We start from the raw sequence: 20,121 nt of genomic DNA on the forward strand, positions 1-20,121 counted from the left end.
AAGTGGGCTCTGCCTGGGAGTGCCAAGGGGGTAGCTCCTGGGCCATGCCCACTGCTCCTGGCCACCTCACTCGAGTGTTAAAGTAGAGGTTGTCCAGCTACATTCTAGTAAACACTGTCTGAATATAGACAGGCTGGGTGTGGGAGGATCTTATAGGACAGCTCACAAAGATCAAATGTGATCTACAATTCAACTTATTTCAAAAATTACCTCTGGCAAGTGATTTGGGGAGATAGTACTTTTGCTTTTTTGGGTGCATTCAAGAGACTGCATTAGTTTGAATGCTGTAATTATTTCCCACTGCACACGTATATCAAAACCTCACACTGTACACCTTAAATATATATAATTTTTGCTTGTTAATTATACCTCAATAATTATACCTCAGAGCTGGAAAAACACATATTTGGATATTAACCTACATGTGAGGATACAAAAATGCTTCATTATATATATCCTAATATTTAAAATAAAACATTTGGTTGTCCAAAATTTACAAACACATGCAAAATAGAAAAGAGCAAGAGACTGCAAGATTACACTGGCAAGCCAAATCAGATTCCACCACACCTCTGTTCCTATAAAATACTGGAGGGACCTTGAAAGTTACTTTTCCTTTGAAAAAGATGGAGTAATTAAAGTAGAAAAATAAAAGTTATTTTTACTATAAACTTACTATATTTACTAAACTTACTATATTCACTAAACTTTCTATATTTACTTACTATAAACTTACTGAACTTAGTATATTTTCCTATACTAGGGTATAGGAAAAATATGTTTACTATTGTATAGGTAGCCAGTGTAAACTGCTCTATGATCTAAAGTTGTGAATAATGCCACATTTCTTTATTTACCAAGTCAAATTAGAACTAGGCCCAGCTGCCAACCATCAAATGGCAGAAAGTCCAGATTACTTTCTCTCTCTGGTCATTCAATAATTCGGAAGGCCTAAGCCTTGCCTCTGGCAGATGGTGAGGTTGGAGGCCTGGGGTTAGCATCCAAACTGGTGGCTACTGCAGACCCCGTGCTGCTCCTCATGTCAGGCTCTGCTCACACTGGTTCACTGTCATTGCAGTCCCACATATGTTCAGCTTCCTGCCTGGCCAGGGCAGCCCTCCACTGATGGATTCACTTCATAGTGAGGTTACTCCCTTCCCACTGTCCCATTAGGAAGAGGTTGGACCTTAGACATAGAAAAGACTAGCCCTTCCACCTCCTAGAAGGAGAAAGTTTCTCTTCCATACCTGGCTAAAAAGCCACAGGGGTCACTCCTCTTGCCCCTCCATGAAGGGCACCCACAAAAGAGACACATGCAGGTTAAGTTTCCAGCTGGTTAGCCTGCTTTACTGAGTATGTTAACTTTATAACACTTTCTTATATCTAATTAGAGATAGAGCTGATATTTGAGTCAACCAAGGAACTTAAAAAATGCAGATCGGTCTCTGCTGGAGCAAAACTGTGTTTTTTAAAGCTCTGTGTATGTTTCCAGTGATCTGCTGGCTTGGGAATCACTGGAGAAAAGAAAAGCGCATACTTGGGAGTCAAATAGCCCAGGATTGTGATTCAGCTCTGCCACTCACTATTCCTATGAACTTGGGCAAATAATCATCTCTCTGAGACTGTAATTATTATTATTTAATTTGTAAAATATGTTTAAAAACAGAATCTCAGTCTTTCTTCTATCACAATGGTAAAAATTATAAAGCAATCATTGCTACTTGATGAATTTTTAAGCACTGTATTGGGAGTTTGCTTTGTTACAATCTAAACTGGACAGCAATTGGCAGTTATTTTTAGATATTTTAAATGTACATATCCTTTGTTGCTGATATGCCAATACTAAGAATTTAATGAACCAAAATGTCTCCAAAAGTGCACAAAGATGCACATACAAAGATAATTATTTCTGCATTGTCAAATAGTAAAAAAATGTAAACAGCCTAAATTCTCATTAATAGGTAATAGATTGCATAATTTTTGTTGTAGGAATACATTAAATCACTATCCACATTCTTGTAAAAAAAAATTGAATTACATATACAATCATGCAATCAACACCTTAACAGTGAAAAAGCTACACACACCTGCACACACACGTCTCACACACACACTACATTGAAATGATTGCTTACAAATAGAATATGAAGGTATGTATTAATACATCAGTCACAGGTCATTCAAAATGGCTACCTTTGAAGACTGGCTTAGGGAGATGGTACTTTCGCTTTATTTATTTATTTATTTATTTATTTATTTATTTATTTATTTTTGAGATGGAATCTCACTCTGGTGCAGTGGTACGATCTCAGCTCACTGCAACATCCACCTCCTGGGTTCAACCAACCACCTGCCTCAGCCTCCCAAGTAGCTGGGATTACAAACATGTGCCACCCCACCGGGCTAATTTTTTGTATTTTTAGTAGAGATGGGGTTTCACCATTTTGGCTAGGCTGGTCTCAAACTCCTGACCTCAAGTGATCCATCTGCCTTGGCCTTCCAAGTGCTAGCATTACAGGTGTGAGCCGCTATGCCCGGCCTTGCTTTTTGTTTTGCACATTCCTTTACTCTGAAATTTTTGCAATAGCAAGTGCTACTTTTGTAGATTTTTTTGAATGTTTATTAATGCTTGACTTTGTACAGTGGACATATATTATTTCTGTCAGCTGAAACAATAAAGATGAACAATATTTGATTATATAATATTACCAATCCTACCACCGTTTAGTCATCAACATACTACAAACTCTTATTCACTGCATATAATTTATTGTATCAAAGGCCTTTCTTCTCTGGACTCTGAATGAATAAGTGGCTTCCTTCTAACTGCCACGTTCTGCCAGGTGATCGACTGTACAGAGTAAGCAGCCATTTACTAATTTCATGGGGGCAGTTGGAAAAGAGAAAGACACAGATGTGACACAGGACTTCTCAGAAAACTACCACTTAAGTCCATTTCCTGGACTTTCTTCAACACAGCAAACTGTCCTTTTGGAAGTGCTCCTTCTTCTATTAGTGGCTCTCAACTAAGGGCAACTTCCTCTCAATTCCAAGGAAACATTCAACGATGTCTGGAGACATTTTTTGGTTATTACACCTGGAGGTGGGCATGTTACTGATATCTATAGGTGTAGAAGTCAGGAATGCTGCTGAACGTCCTACAATGCACAGGACAGCCTTCTCTACACAGAAGACTTCTCTAGCACAAATAGTGCTGATGATGAAAACCCTTGCTCTACACAGAGATGAAAGGGGCATTCCTTTTAAGTGGTGAGGAAATGCTATGCTTGCCTCATAAAATCAGCTTGTACTATTCATAACTGTATTGATGGTTTGTGTCAAACTTTTTAAATTCTTATGGATTTTTAACTAAAGCAATTAAGGAGAATTGGAGGTTCTAGATCCTTTAATGGGTATATTGCCACCATCATAAAATCAGAAAAAGAATCAGCTACTATGAACTTTATTGACATGAATTCCAAATTGACTATGAATGTTAAATGCTCTCTCAGCATCAGTTTTATCTAGTACCACAGCTTCTAGCAGTCAGGGTTGTGACCAGAATGATTTTTCTTCTTTTCTTTACATTTTTTGGTGTGTTCTTTTTTCTAAATCATTCTCAAAAAGTGTGTGTATGTCTTGGGGGTGGAAGGGATGGAGAAGGACTTGAATTTGATTAGAACAAGAATACATTAAAAAAATTGTATGTAGCATGAACAGAAGATCTAAATGCAAAATAACAGCAGAGAAAATGGAGAGTAGCAGGTTAACACAAGCTAGTGAAAGGTGAAATGATAACACAATTGTGCAGACTTGTAAGGACATAATTCATTACTCTAGTTGTGTCCTGATTTGGTTTTGAGCTTCCTGGTGTTCAAAATAAAAAGGGAATCATTTACAATTTGTTAGGGAGAAAACAGCCTGTTTTCTTTGTTCTAACACTTAAATAAAAGGCCTATGGATCTTTTCTAAGAGGTTTAACTATGTACCCTAGAGTAAATAGAGTAATATGTCTCATAAGGAAACTAAGATAAAAACAACACAACAAACCTCAGTGAAACACTTTCTGCAGATGGCCCAAATGATAGGGCTGAACCACAAAGAGTTATCTGATAGTCAAGTTTGAGCGAAAGAAATTTTAAGAATATCTTTATAAGTGATATGGAGAAATGACCATTTCACTTATAAAGATTATACACTTCAGGTGTGGAGATAACATTAAACTCTTCCACATAGTGAAAAGCTAGATTAGGGGATAGGGTAGAAGAGTATAGGAAATTCTTATAAATCTGTGTGCTTAGGCAGAGAAACGTCAGATAAGTTTAACGTGGACAGATGCATCATTTGTATTCCAAAGACTATCTTAAATAAGAACTCTGGGCCACAGGGATCATACAAGAAAAGAACCTGGGATCTTTTATCATAAATCAGGTTTTATTTAAGTATTTTCCTTGGAATGCTAGCACCATGTGATAAGCTCTGAAAATGGTTTTAGTGTCAAATGGGTTTTAAAAATATTGCATACCAAATTCCATTTTTTGGAAAATTACAACACATATTAATACATTAGAGAACTGCAGAAAAGGAATCTGATTAACTTTTATTTGCCCAGTGTTTCTCAAACTTATTTGATAATGAAATCTGCATGTTAACATCTTGTGTGATTGATATTCTGTAAAACACATATTGAAAAACATTTTGTAGAATGTTTCTGAAGATATTGACTCAATGTACTATTGAGATTAAAATCACAAAGAAAATGTCATAGTGAAAAATGTTACAGGAACAGTAGACATTAACTCAGTGTTCTTGCACACCCAGGGCCAGAATAGAATTCTGGTATATCTACACTTCAAACAAGGGTACAGTGGAAGTATGGCCTCCTCAAAACCCCAAAGAGCTGGTAAAAATTTACTATCTATTAAATGTCTGGCATATGGGTGATACTCAGAAGTGAAATTTCCTTTCTATACTATAAAATACATTGGGTAATTTGATTTTGAAATAAATTTTTAAATGCTGTAGTTTGCAAATTGAAGGAAAATATGGGAGTCTATTATCCAAGTATTGTGTTATTTTCATTTTAAACTGAAATATTCTCATAACTTTTTAAATATCCAATTTGCAATTTAAGCTTTTTCTTTGATATGTACACAAATGTAAGAGTAAATTTTGTAAGTAGCAGAGGCACACATAATTTTCCAGAAAAGATGGAATTCTGGAAAGAACAGAGTCATCTTGAATATCCTATAATAGATGGCACTGATGTCCAATGAGAGACATTTAATTTCATATCTTACTTGAATCAAGGAGAGAAACCCCCTGAAAGATTGGTCGGCCAAATGGCCAAATCATTCTAAAATTTTGTTATATTAATTTACTATACAAATGAGAGGCACTTTAGACAGAATAAGCATTAATTATCTCACATTCTAGTCTCAATTTCCTCAACCATGGGAATAATAACTCCTCAATAGATTCTACAACAGTAATCCTGCCTTATTCCTTGGGATTAGCCCATAGTTGAACATAGAAACTAAGAGAAATTGTATATCCTTGATGCATGTAGTTAAACCAATGGTTCAATACTTATGGTATCCTGTCAAAGAACACCATGAGATATTTTTAAAAGTTTGAACTTGGAAGTCAGATGACTTGAGTAATCCTAGCTACTCGGGAGGCTAAGGCAGGAGAATTGCTTGAACCTGGGAGGCAGAGGTTGTGGTGAGCCGAGATTGCGCCATTGCACCCCAGCCTGGGCAACAAGAGCAAAACTCCATCAAAAAAAAAAAAAAAAAGATATCATCAGTTACTAGCTGTGTGGTACTTAATAATGTTGGATTCACCCTTTTTCATAAGAACTCACCTTCTAGTGTAGTAGTCAGAATCAATTCTGATAATGGATGTAAAATTTCTGTGCAAATAAAGTTCTGAACAAATATATGCTGCACTATGTCCAGAAAAGAAGAGCTTTTGTGACAGTTTTGGGTCACTTTTCTCTTTTAATTGTCTTTTCGTAGATCTTACTGGATGATAATATGATGATATAGGTACAAACTTGGTTTTTTTTCATATACAAACATCTTAAGATGTATAGCTGTAAAAAGTGTCCCCAAAATAGCTTTGTTAATTTTAAATGCAGAACTAACACTTAAAGATGTGTAACTGACATTGTTTATGTAATGTCTAACCCACAGTAATACAGCCATTTTTCTTCCAGGAATCAGGCCAATTAGTAGGATTATTTGCAAAGACCAGACATTTATCAGGACCCTTTTGCAGAAACACATGTGGGGCTGTAAGCAATGCATTTCCTGGCTTCTGACATGAGCTAAACATCTGTTCAAGGCAAGGCTGTAATGAAACTGTGAGTTGGCTATTCTTCCACATTTCTTTGCAATACCAAGGCAAGGCTGGAGCCCAGAAGGCACGACTGTCAGCCTCGTCAAGTGGAGGTTCTTTTGTAGGTCCCAAGGCATCTGAGAGTGGAGAGGAGGGACAGGAAGTGCTGCCAGACCTTCCTGGTCTTCCCCTGCGGAAGTTATCAAAGCCAGGGAGAGGTACAGAAAACAGCTCTCCTATTTTTCTCTAGCAATGGAGGAGTAAATGCATCTCTTGGCTTCGTTAAGATCTGTAACTATAGTATTAGTGTCCCATGGCTGCTGTAACAACTTACCACAACTTAGTGGCTTAAAAAACCCAAATGTATTATCTTAACAGTACTAAAATCAAGGTGCTGATAGAGCTGTGTGCCAGTGGCACTAAGGGAGAATTAGTTTCCTTGTCTTTTCTAGCTTTTAGGGGCAGCCTGCATTCCTTGGCTTGTGACCCTTTATCTTCAAGGCCTTCATCATTGCATCTTCAACTCTCTCTCTCTCTGACCTCTTCTTCTGTTATCACATCCCCTCCTCCACCAGCCTCTTATAAGGACCCTTATGATTATATTAGCACCTCCCCATCTCAATGTGATTAACTTAATCACACATGCTAAGTACCTCTTCTGTCTACCTCAGCTATCTTAGTCATCTTTATGGCTTTTTTGAAAAACTGCCTTTTAAACGTAAGATTTCTTTTTTAAAAAAGTATTTCTAAATTAATCATGTGTAAGACTAGGATACTTGTATTAACCTCATGTGGATGTAGTGAGTAAATGAAATAACCTGAATTAAGCAACTGGCAGAAAAACAGAGCAAAGCACATACATGATGTTCTTAGGTCTACTCTCTGAAAGAGCTCTTAATTAGCAGGTGCAAAGCCTAGATCTGTCTCCACCACTACCTGCGTGACATGAACAGGCTACTTTGCTTTTTTGGCCTTCGTTTCCTTAGCTCTAAGTGTATAACTTGAGTTTTCCCATCACCCTGTGAGAATTGGTAATAATGACTCAAGTTTTAATATGACCTCACCTATGAAAGGAAGGACTTACAACCTCCCCACAGTCTCGCCCATTTATTTTTATAAAGGTATTAAGAGGATGCTTCATATGGATTCACCCAGTGAACTCTCTCAAGTCTTTCCAATTGGGGCCACTTTGGTTTACTCTGGTCAGCAAGGAAAACAGATAATAGGAATAGGAAATAACAGATGATTTAAGACAACTGTGACTGGGAAAATTAAAGAAGCCAAAAAGCAAAGAATTTCATAGACATTGCAAATAACCATAAGTTAAATGACAGCCTCTGGAAAGGCAGGATTGAAACCATTATTCATAGCCATCATCCCATTACTGAGGCACTACTTCTACACTGAGCCAATTCATCTCCTGTAAAGGCTGCAAAGCTTTATTTGCCAACATTTTATCTAACAGCACTCAGGGATAGCATAGTTCCCTTCCAATATTCTCTCTACATCATTGTATTTACTTTCTGCATCCTTATTTGGATAATTTAAATCCTACCATAAAAGGATATGTGGCAGCTTACATTAAAACTTTAAAAAAAGGATGTGATATCAAGAGGGATGTAACAAATGAAGCAGGAATAGCAGTAAGGCAGAAACACACATACTTTTGCCTGAAATAAAGGCAGAAGGAAACTGCTGCATATAAGTAAAAAACTGAATTCTATGCTTCCTGGAAGTGTACAAGAAGTAAGCAAATTATACAGAATTTTTCCAGAAAGGACAAGTATATTTTAAGTCTGAACTCTGACTTACTTCTGCACCTCATAGAATAATGGGCAATGTAAAGAACCCTTAGGAAAAGTTTTTACTCAATGGGTAAAACTATACATGTGCGTTATAATTATGATGAAGATGGTGGTGGTGGTGGAGGTGATGTTTTTGATAGAAAAGTATTTTTCCTATTATGAGGTTTCCATGAAGAAGCATACATTTTCTTAGCCTCTTGACTCATTAAAAAGGACAGCAGGCAGAGAAATACTAAGTAGAAAAGGGTGGGGTCCCTGACAAGGGTTCCACTCTCATGCCTGAACCCGCAGCCCTAAATGAGAACTTTACATCCTTGCTTTCCCACCTGAATATTGCCCTTTCCAAAACCACTCTGGCCTGCCCCACTCCCTACCCTGTACCCATAAAAACCCCAAGCTCCACTGGCAGGAGAGCAGAGAGGAGCGGCAGAGAAGGAAAGAAGAGAAGGAGCAGCCGGATGTCAGATAAATGGCTTGACGGTGGGACTTTAGAGAAGAGTTTGGCCAGGGGTGGTGGAACTCCAGGGGAAGACTATCTTTCCACTCTATTCCCTTTCCAGCTCCTGTGCCCACTGCGAGCCACTTCTCCCACACAATAAAATCCTCCACATACACCATCCTTCAATTCATTTGTGTGACCTGATTCTTCCTGGATGTCAGACAAGAACGTGGGCACCAAGAGGGCAGGGTGTAAAAGGCTGCCACCCTGAACCTCCACTGAGCTAGTTAATGCTTAGTTTTCCACGGATGGCAAATGCTGAAAGAGCACTGATTGTAACACATGCCCTCTGGGGTCCCAGGGTCACAGATACCCCCTCCTGGATGGCAGAGCTAAAAGAGCATTGTAACACACTTAGATGCTGCTGCAGGGCCTGCACAGAACCTGCTCCCGCCTGAGAGGAGCAACTGGCTGTTTCTAGCATTCGTTCACCCCTGCTCCTGCACCTGCTGACCCGCGTGCTCCCCCTTCCATGAGAGGTTCAGAGCTGTGGGCTGAGTAAACGAGCCTACCCTTCACGAGTCCCATGAAGGGGTCTAGCGAAATAGCCCTTCTCATCATCACTTAATTCTCCCCATGGTAGAAGGCCAAAGTGGGTGGCAGCCACTGTCCACATTGCTCAAATATGTGAAGCAAATCTATGAATGGTATTGGGCATGAAGAACTTGGTCTCTTTCTCTGCTTTTGTCTATCTAGAATTGTAGGAGTCAGTGACATGGAAAGTAGGTTGGCTCTTTCCAGTCAGAGTATCCCAGAATGGTCTGTTCTTAGGTTTAGATTGGAGCTGGGGGAAATGGGGTGGGCCATCCTCCTTTGGCTCTCGGGCTAAGTTATGGTGACATGTTTAATAATGATGACGTGTTTTTAAAATAATGATGACTTTTTTCTCCCCCTTCTTTATCTGTTTATGCTTTGTCAAGTTATTTCTGAAAAGCTTCAAAATTCAAATAAAAAGAGGAGTGCTACTTAGTTTTGAGGGCCCTTTAAATTCTCTACCAAAGTCTGTTTCTTTTTTTCCACAGACAGATGGTAGTTAGGCCTATGGTTGTCGCTAGGTATGACCATGGGACTATGTTCGTGGGTACAGAATGTGAGCAGAAGTGATATGTACCAAGGTCTTACTTGTTCTCTCACAGCTCCTTGGCCTGCACACATCCCTCCCATTCCTTCCTCCTGGTTAGAAAAGGCAGTGTGGGGAGCATATTGACAATGAAAGAGTTGCCTCACCACCTGGATTTGCTTGGTGGAGCAGAGGCCACCTACATTAAACAAATAAACACCTAATGTTTAAAGAATGCATTTTTTGGTATCTCATTATACCAGATTGGCTTTACTCTAATACAGACTCCCCGAATAACAGGAGCTCACAATTCTTTAGCACCAATTATCACGTACCAGTCATTGTGCTGAGCAAGTTGAACGCATTATCTCATTTGGTTCCCATAAAGATCCTATAAAGTAGGGCCATTTTATCATCTTCTTTTTACAGAAGAAGAAACAAAGGCACAGAACAGTTAAATAAACTCCCCAATCACATATCTAGCAAGGGAGCAGAGCCTGATTCAAACCCAGCATACCCTTCCCTGAATCTTAAATATCATGGCATATTGCCTTTTATAAAGACTTGGAGCAAAGTGTTCAAGTCAGGGTTTCAGAGGTTTTTCCATGGGGAGTAAAAATGGTGTAATCTGAAAACAGAGAATTTTATCAGATTCGCCATGCTATTTATCTCAACTAACAGTTGCCTCTGCAGTCTAGACTGGGATGCAGTCAAGAGAGCAGGATAGGTTGGCAATTTTAGTTGAAAGAGCAGGCAGAGCCAGTCATGATAGAAGATGGAGACAATTCCCCATGAATCTCTTGTGTTTCTGCACATCCTGTGAGCAGAGGGACTGCTTTTCATCTGAGCAAACTTTTCAAGGATGTCTGTATAGTAAGCAGCCTTAAAAGACAGAGATAGTATCCCTCTTCGGAGCAAAGGATCAGGTATGCATTCTGCCCATTACAAAAGCCTAACCTCGGGGTTCCTCTCCTGGAATTACATGTGTAGATGCCACCTGGCCGTCTTTGTGTTGCCTTGTGGGGAATCAACACAAATGCTATTGCCGTGAGTAATAAACTTCCTTTGCCTCTGATACCACAGTCTCATGTCATTTTGCTAGCATCCATCAAACTGTGACTGGCTAACTTGCTATCTTCAAAGTAGGGTAAAATCTCCATAGCTCTTCACAATAAGGTAAGATTTTCTATTCTCTTCTACATGCAGTGAATCTTCCTATTCAAAGATAGTCTGAATTTTCTACATATCAGTTGATTCCATAAGGAGGAAGACAAATGTCTTCAAAGACAGTAGAAATTAATACACTTGAAAAAAGAATTTAAGCTAACCTAATTCTGAAACACAAGTTTTAGTCACAGTGTCTAATCTTTATGCTGAAGTCCCCAAGTTAGATATTGATACTGTAAGATGTCAGGAAATATGTAGTTTAAAAATGTTTAAAGAACATTAACCTTTTAGTAAAAAATATTAAGTAACTATACAGGACTGTGGGAAAATAGAGTTGCAGATAAATTTGTAGACATTCCACAAGCATTGGGATGCTCAGCTTTACCTGAAAGGAGGGTGAAATCATAATTCTGAATAAAAGGAAAACAAAAATTTTATTTATCAAAGCTAAAAATAAAATTGTGTGAATATGTTGTTTTCCTTAAGAATAAAGCCAACTTCTTGTGCTGTGGAATGAATACTCAAACCCAAGCTGAGAATTCATGAGATAATTTTATCACAGACAATGATACTTGCACAAAACAGTCTCTAGGCCTTTGTATTTTTCAAACATAATGTTGGGGGTGTAAAATACATTATCTCAAAGATCACATCTAAGATGGAAGTTAATGCAACTGTATACTCTCAGAAGTAGAAGGATACATAGCAGTGATAAAGTATAACATACATTAGAATTTTGAATTATTTTCTTATGAATTCTAAGTGATCATTTCTAGAAACAAGATCATTACATTATAAAGCAGGTTATTTCATCTCCAGTCATCTCTCAGTGATAGTTTTCTTTACATTAAGGTAAAGGTCTGTTAACTTTTATCAATGATCCTGGTTTAATTTCTGGGCCCCAAATGAGAATCTTCACTTTCCATGCTAGAATATCAGTTATTTGAAGGATGTAATCATATCACAGATCACTCTTCTCTTTTTCATTATATTAATCACTGGTTCTTATAATGTATGAATTATAAGATTCTTATATGTATGAATTTGTTTCTCCACAATTCTGGTTGTTTTTTTTTTTAATATATGAGTTGTTTCATGCTTGACTGTATACTTTAGACATCACACATAGAGTTCGGTCCATCTTACCCCTTGAGAAATTTTGCTGGAGATGGAGGGACTAGTGTCAGAAACTGAGCCCTAGGGTCTGTGGATCTGCCCAAGATGGTGGTGGTGGGGCTGTAGGTGGGGGTGAGAACTGCAGACAAGACTGGCTTTGCCTAGGATAGGGTTTTAAGCCTAAACTCAACAGCACAGGAGAGCTATTGGGGCCAACTTTATCCAGAAAGTTTTGATCTCTTAAAGGTCTACTAGGAGACTAGAAGGGCAGTTCGCCTAATGGAGGCAGTTTTGCTTTTCAGGTGAGAGTCGGAAGTGCGGTCAGTGTCACAGTGTAGTCTGGGGCAGGCCTCCTTAGTCTAATAATTGCATTTTAAGATTATACTAATGATTTTCAAGAATTACAGAAAGAGGGCCAAAAGTAAATCAGAAATCAGGAAAAAGGAGAGTACAATGTTACAGAAGCCAAGGTAAGAAAGTCTCAAGGAATGAACATTTGACTTAATAGACCATTTGTACCTAGAAAATTGGGAATAAATTCAGACTGCGAAGGTTTAAGAAACAGAGGTTGGTAAGGAAGTAAAGAAAGTGTCTTAGTCAGCTGCTCTTTCAAATGTATAGCAACTTAAAAAAGAAAGAAAGATCTAGTGGTAGTTTTATTTCGCTTTTAGAAGAGGGTTGGAAGACCTGGTGTTTGATAGATCAGTAGGGTGAATATAGTTAGCACTATTATACATTTCAAAATAGCTAGAACAATTCGAATGTTCCTAGCATAAAGAGCAGATAAATATTTGAGATGATGGATGCCCCAATTATCCTGATGTGGTTATATGAATACATCAAATTATTACATGGACCTTGAAAATGTCTGCATTTATTATATATCAATTAAAAAACAGAAAAAATAAAAATATAAAAATTGGAGACATTCTGCCATTATAGAAGAAGAAAACCATAATAAGAACACATTTTAGAAAAAAAAAGAGGAAGAAACTCATGTATTTAATGGCAGCAGATGCAACAAAAAGTCAGAGGTAAGGAAAATCTGAGGAGATAGTTGATAGGAATACAAAAGGCATAAGTAGAAAACTGAAGATTATTTCAGATTGTTTTCAGTCAAGTTGGAGATAATGTCATTCTAGAGTGAGAAGATGAAAATACCTAGGGGTGGTGGGGCAGAGACTTTGTTTATCTCTTATGTACAGGAAGCGCAGAGGTAGTAGGCAGACCAGGGATTGACTGGTATTTCCAAGTCATGAGAAACCAGGCTCATTCTATTTTTTCTTCACCATCCTAGTTCATGGCTTCTGTCATCATGGTTCAAAGTGGCTGGTGGCTCTCTAGATACATATGTGTTGGTTACAAAGAGGAAAAGCAGAAAGGCTAAAATTGCTCATCTTAGTTGTATTAAATCCCTTTAAGCAGCCTTCCTGGAAGTATTCTACAAAATTTTTGCTTTCATATATTTGGGCAGAAGTTATGTTAGTTCTGCATATCTACAAAGGAGGCTGGAAAATGTAGTCTTTTATTTCCTCAATGTAACCAGTGAAAAGTCAGGGTTCTCTTACTAAGGAAGGGAAGATATCTCTGTAGGCAACTGTCAGTCTCTGCCACTGACATGATAAGACTCTGTGGTGAAGCCAATTATTTCTGTTTTGTGACTTTCTCTAGCAAGACTGCATATCAGGAAAACAGAGTGTTTTTGGCCAGGGCCATGGACTGGATCAGCAGTTACTAATAAGTGAGAACATCCAGGATATAAGCAAAAATATTTCTGAAATCCTGAAACTGAGGTCCAGGCTGCTGGACTATGAAAAAACAATGTATACTCAAGGAGCACAAGGAGAGTGCAGAGCTAGTTGAACAAGGAAGAAAAGATTGGAAAGGGAGACACTAAGTTGATAGAGGTAAGGCAGTTACAAATGCTCAAAGTCTGAGGTGTGGCTGTACTTAGTTGGAACAGAAAAATAGGTTATTATAGTTAATGTGTAGAAGCTATGAGAACAAACCAAGAAGGGCCATTGATAAGGATGATGTTAGGAGATCAAAGAAGAAAGGAAGGTTTTAGGATGTTAAAAAGCAGGTGCAGTCCATGGAGGGTGAGCTGAAACAGGGTGGGCCATCACTTCACCCGGAAAATGCAAGAGGTCAGGGAACTCCCTCCCCTAGCCAAGGGAAGCCATGTGGGACTGTGCCATGAGGAACAGTGCACTCCCGCCTAGAGACTATGCTTTTCCCATGGTCTTCACAACCCACAGATCCAGAGATTCCCCTGGGCGTCTACACCACCAGGGCCCTGGGTTTCAAGCACAAAACTGAGCGGCCTTTAGGGCAGACACTGAGCTAGCTGCAGGAGGTTTTCTGTTTGTTTTTCATACCCCAGTGGCACCTGGAACACCAGCGAGACAGAACCATTCACTCCCCTGGAAAGAGGCTGAAGCCAGGGAGCCAAGTGGTCTAGCTCAGCGGATCCCACCCCCACGGAGCCCAGCAAGCTAAGATCCACTAGCTTGAAATTCTCACTGCCAGCATAGCAGTCTGAAGTTGACCCAGGATGCTTGAGATTGGTTGGGGAAGGGGTGCCCACCATTACTGAGGCTTGAGTAGGTGGTTTTCCCCTCACAATGTAAAGAAAGCCATGGGGAAGTTCCAACTGGGTGGAGCCCTCCTCAGTTCAGCAAAGCCACTGTAGCCAGATTGCCTCTCTAGATTCCTCCTCTCTGGGCAAGGCATCTCTGAAAAAAAGGCAGCAGCCGCAGTCAGGAGATTATAGATAAAACCCCCATCTCCTGGGACAGAGCACCCGGGAGAAGGGGCGGCTGTGGGTGCAGCTTCAGCAGACTTAAATGTTCCTGCCTGCCAGCTCTGAAGAGAGCAGTTCTCTGAGCACAGCATTCGAGCTCTGCTAAGGGACAGACTGCCTTCTCAAGTGGGTCCCTGAGCCCCGTGCCTCCTGAGGGGGAGACATCTTCTAGGAGAGGCCAACAGACACTTCACACAGGAGAGCTCTGGCTGGCATCTGGTGTATGCCCCACTGGGGTGAAGCTTCCAGAGGAAGGAACAGGCAGCAATCTTTGCTGTTCTGCAGCCTCAGCTGGTGATACCCAGGCAAACAGGGTCTGGAGTGGACCTCCAGCAAATTCCAACAGACCTGCAGCAGAAGGGCCTGACTGTTGGAAGGAAAACTAACAAACAGAAAGGAAGAGCATCAACATCATCAAAAAGGATGTCCACACAGAAACCCCACCCAAAGGCCACCAACATCAAAGACCAAAGGTAGATAAATCTATGAAGATGGGGAGAAACCAGTGCAAAAAGGCTGAAATTCCAAAAACCAGAATACCTCTTCTACTCCAAAGGATCACAACTCCTCACCAGAAAGGGAACAAAACTGGACGGAGAATGAGTTTGACGAACTGACGGAAGTAAGCTTCAGAAGGTGGGTAATAACAAACTCCTTTGAGCTAAACGAGCATGTTCTAACCCAGTGCAAGGAAGCTAAGAACCTTGAAAAAAGGTTAGACAAATTGCTAACTAGAATAACCAGTTTAGAGAAGAACATAAATGACCTGATGGAGCTGAAAAACACAACATGAGAACTTCGTGAAGCATACGCAAGTATCAATAGCTGAATTGATCAAGCAGAAGAAAGGGTATCAGAGATTGAAGATCAACTTAATGAAATAAAGCATGAAGACAAGATTACAGAAAAAAGAATGAAAAGGAATGAACAAAGCCTCCAAGAAATATGGGACTATATGAAAAGACCAAATCTACATTTGATTGGTGTACCTGAAAGTGACATGGAGAATGGAATCAAGTTGGAAACCACTCTTCAGGATATTATCCAGGAGAACTTCCCCAACCTAGCAAGACAGGCCAACATTCAAATTCAGGAAATACAGAGAACACCATGAAGATACTCCCTGAGGAGAGCAACCCCAAGACACATAATCATCAGATTCACCAAGGTTGAAATGAAGGAAAAAATGTTAAGGGCAGCCAGAGAGAAAGGCTGGGATACCCACAAAGGGAAGCCCATCAGACTAACAGCGGATCTCTCGGCAGAAACCCTACAAGCCAGAAGATAGTGGGGGCTGATATTCAACATTCTTAAAGAAAATAATTTTCAACACAGAGTTTCATATCCAGCCAAACTAAGCTTCATAAGTGAAGGATAAATAAAATCCTTTACAAACAAGGAAATGCTGAGAGGTTTTGTCATCACCAGGCCTGCCTTACAAGAACTCCTGAAGGAAGCACTAAAAATGGAAAGGAACAGCTGGTACCAGCCACTGCAAAAATGTACCAAATTGTAAAGCCCATTGACACTGTGAAGAAACTGCATCAAGTAACGGGCAAAATAACCAGCTAGCAGCACAATGATAGGATCAAATTCACACAGAAAAATATTAACCTTAAACGTAAATGGGCTAAATGCCCCAATTAAAAGACTCAGGCTGGCAAATTGGATAAAGAGTCAAGACCCATCCGTGTGCTATATTCAGGAGACCTATCTCACATGCAAAGACACACATAGGTTCAAAATAAAGGGATGGAGTAATATTTACCAAGCAAATGGAAAGCAAAAAAAGCAGGAGTTGCAATCCTAGTCTGATAAAACAGACTTTAAACCACTAACGATCAAAAGAGACAAGGACATTTACATAATGGTAAAGGGATCAATGCAACAAGAAGAGCTAACTATCCTAAATATATATGTACCCAATACAGGAGCACCCAGATTAATAAAGCGAGAGACCTACAAAGAGACTTAGATTCCCACACAATAATAGTGGGAGACTTTAACACCCCAGTGTCAATATTAGACAGATAAACAAGACAGAAAATTAACAAGGATATTCAGGACTTGAACTCAGCTCTAGACCAAGCGAACCTAATAGACATCTGCAAGACAAACTCTCCACCCCAAATCAACAGAGTATACATTCTTCTCAGCACCACATCACATTTATTCTAAAATTGACCACATAATTGGAAGTAAAACACTCCTCAGCAAATGCAGAAGAATGGAAATCATAACAAACAGTCTCTCAGACCACAGCGCAATCAAATTAGAACTCAGGATTAAGAAACTCACTCAAAACAGCACAACTACATGGAAACTGAACAACCTGCTCCTGAATGACTACTGGGTAAATAACAAAATTAAGGCAGAAATAAAGAAGTTCTTTGAAACCAATGAGAACAAAGACACAATGTATCAGAATATCTGGGACACAGCTAAAGCAGTGTGTAGAGGGAAATTTATAGCCACAAGAGAAAGCAGGAAAGATTTAAAATCGACACCCTAATATCACAATTAAAAGAACTAGAGAAGCAAGAGCAAACAAATTCAAAAGCCAGCAGAAGACAAGAAATAACTAAGATCAGAGCAGAACTGAAAGAGATAGAGACACAAAAAACCTTTCTAAAAATCAATGAAGCCAGGAGCTGGTTTTTTGAAAAGATCAACAAAATAGATAGACCGCTAGCCAGACTAATAAAGAAGAAAAGAGAAAAGAATCAAATAGACGCAATAAAAAATGATAAAGGGGATATCACCACTGATCCCACAGAAATACAAACTACCATCAGAGAATACTATAAACACCTCTACACAAATAAAATAGAAAATCTAGAAGAAATGGATAAATTCCTGGACACATACACCCTCCCAAGACTAAACCAGTAATAAGTTGAATCCCTGAATAGACCAACAACAAGTTCTGAAATTGAGGCAGTAATTAATAGCCTACCAACCAAAAAAAGTTCAGGACCAGACAGATTCACAGCTGAATTCTACCAGAGGTACAAAGAGGAGCTGGTACCATTCCTTTTGAAATGATTCCAAGCAATAGAAAAAGAGAGACTCCTCTCTAACTCATTTTATGAGGCCAGCATCATCCTGATATCAAAAGCTGGCTGAGACACAACAAAAAAAGAAAATTTCAGGCCAAGACAAGGATGCCCTCTCTCACCACTCCTATTCAACATAGTATTGGAAGTTCTGTCCAGGGCAATCAGGCAAGATAAAGAAATAAAGCGTATTCAAATAGGAAGAGAGGAAGTAAAACTGTCTCTGTTTGCAGATAACATGATTATATATTTAGAAAACCCCATCATCTCACCCAAAATCTCCTTAAGCTGATAAGCAACCTCAGCAAAGTCTCAGGATGCAAAATCAATGTGCAAAAATCACAAGCATTCCTACACACCAATAATAGACAAACAGAGAGCCAAATCATGAGTGAACTCCCATTCACAACTGCTTCAAAGAGAATAAAATACCTAGGAATACAACTTAACAAGGGGTGTGAAGAACCTTTTCAAGGAGAACTACAAACCATTGCACAAGGAAATAAGAGAGGACACAAACAAATGGAAAAACATTCCATGCTCATGGATAGGAAGAGTAAATATTGTGAAAATGGCCATACTGCTGAAAGTAATTTATAGATTCAATGCTATCCCCATCAAGCTACCAGTGACTTTCTTCACAGAATTAGAAAAATTACTTTAAATTTCGTATGGAACCAAAAAAGAGCCCACATAGCCAAGACAGTCCTAAGCAAAAAGAACAAAGCTGGAGGCATCATGCTACCTGGCTTCAAACTATACTACAAGGCTACAGTAACTAAAACAGCATGGTACTGGTACCAAAACAGATATATACACCAATGGAACAGAAAACTGAAAGTGGACCCCTTCCTTATACCTTATACAAAAATTAACTCAAGATGGATTAAAGACTTAAATGTAAGACCTAAAACCATAAAAATCCTAGAAGAAAACCTAGGCAATACCATTCAGGACATAGGCATGGGCAAAGATTTCACGACTAAAACACCAAAAGCAATGGTAACAAAAGCCAAAATTGACAAATGGGATCTAATTAAACGAAAGAGCATCTACACAGCAAAAGAAACTATCATCAGAGTGAACAGGCAGCCTACAGAATGGGAGAAAACTTTTGCAATCTATACATCTGACAAAGGGCTAATATCCAGAATCTACAAATAACTTACACAAATTTACAAGAAAAAAACCAAACAACCCCATCAAAAAGTGGGAGAAGGATATGAACAGACACTTCTGAAAAGAAGACATTTATGCTGTCAACAAACACATGAAAAAAAGCTCATCATCACTGGTCATTAGAGAAATGCAAATCAAAACCATACTGAGATACCATGTCATGCCAGTTAGAATGGCAATCATTAAAAAGTCAGGAAACAACAGATGCTGGAGAGGATATGGAGAAATCAGAATGCTTTTACACTGTTGGTGGGAGAGTAAATTAGTTCAACCATTGTGGAAGACAGCGTGGTGATTCTTTGATGTTCTAGAACTAGAAATACCATTTGACCCAGCAATCCCATTCCAGGGTATATACTCAAAAGATTATAAATCATTCTACTATAAAGACATATGAACACGTATGTTTACTGCAGCACTGTTCACAATAGCAAAGACTTGGAACCAACCCAAATTCCCATCAATGACAGACTGGATAAAGAGAATGTGGTATACTACAAGGCTACAGTAACCAAAACAGCATGGTACTGGTACCAAAACAGATATATATAGACCAATGGAACAGAACAGAGGCCTCAGAAGTAACACCACACATCTACAACCATCCAATCTTTGACAAACCTGACAAAAATAAGCAATGGGGAAAGGATTCCCTATTTAATAAATGGTGTTGGGAAAACTGGCAGCATGGAATACTATGCAGCCATAAAAAAGGATGAGTTCCTGTCCTTTGCAGGGTCATGGATGAAGCTGGAAACCATCATTCTCAGCAAACTAACACAAGAACAGAAAACTGAACACTGCATGTTCTCACCCATAAGTGGGAGTTGAACAATGACAACACATGGACACAGGCAAGGGAACATCACACACCAGCTGGGGGCTAGGGGAGGGATACCATTAGGAGAAATATCTAATGTAGATCATCGGTTGATGGGTGCAGCACAGCACCATGGCACATGTATACCTATGTGACAAACCTGCACGTTCTGTACATGTACCCCAGAACTTAAATTAAAAAAAAATTCATCAAATCAGTAGTTAATGGGGACTGATGTCAATGTATAGCTTTACCTCCAACTAAGAGGAGCTTG

Source organism: Symphalangus syndactylus, chromosome 3 (assembly GCF_028878055.3).
Source record: "Symphalangus syndactylus isolate Jambi chromosome 3, NHGRI_mSymSyn1-v2.1_pri, whole genome shotgun sequence".
NCBI classification, from domain to species: Eukaryota; Metazoa; Chordata; class Mammalia; order Primates; family Hylobatidae; genus Symphalangus; species Symphalangus syndactylus.